A 234-nucleotide genomic window follows, 5' to 3' on the forward strand; every position below is an offset into this window, starting at 1 on the left:
GGAGGATCCCCAAGGGGTGAAGTCATTTTCTAGAGGGGAGTACTGTTTGCAACGTTTCCTTGTTTTTCCTCTTTGGGAGTGATCTTGATTTGATATTTGGGAATATGGTAAAGTCAGAGGAGAGATGAAGTTTTCCTGCCACTGTGTGTGTGGTGTGTGTGGTGTGTGTGTGGTGTGTGATGTGTGTGTGTGTGGTGTGTGTGGTGTGTGTGTGTGTGTGGTGTGTGTGTGGTG

The sequence above is a fragment of the Myotis davidii genome, unplaced genomic scaffold, assembly GCF_000327345.1.
Source record: "Myotis davidii unplaced genomic scaffold, ASM32734v1 scaffold233, whole genome shotgun sequence".
Taxonomy (NCBI): domain Eukaryota; kingdom Metazoa; phylum Chordata; class Mammalia; order Chiroptera; family Vespertilionidae; genus Myotis; species Myotis davidii.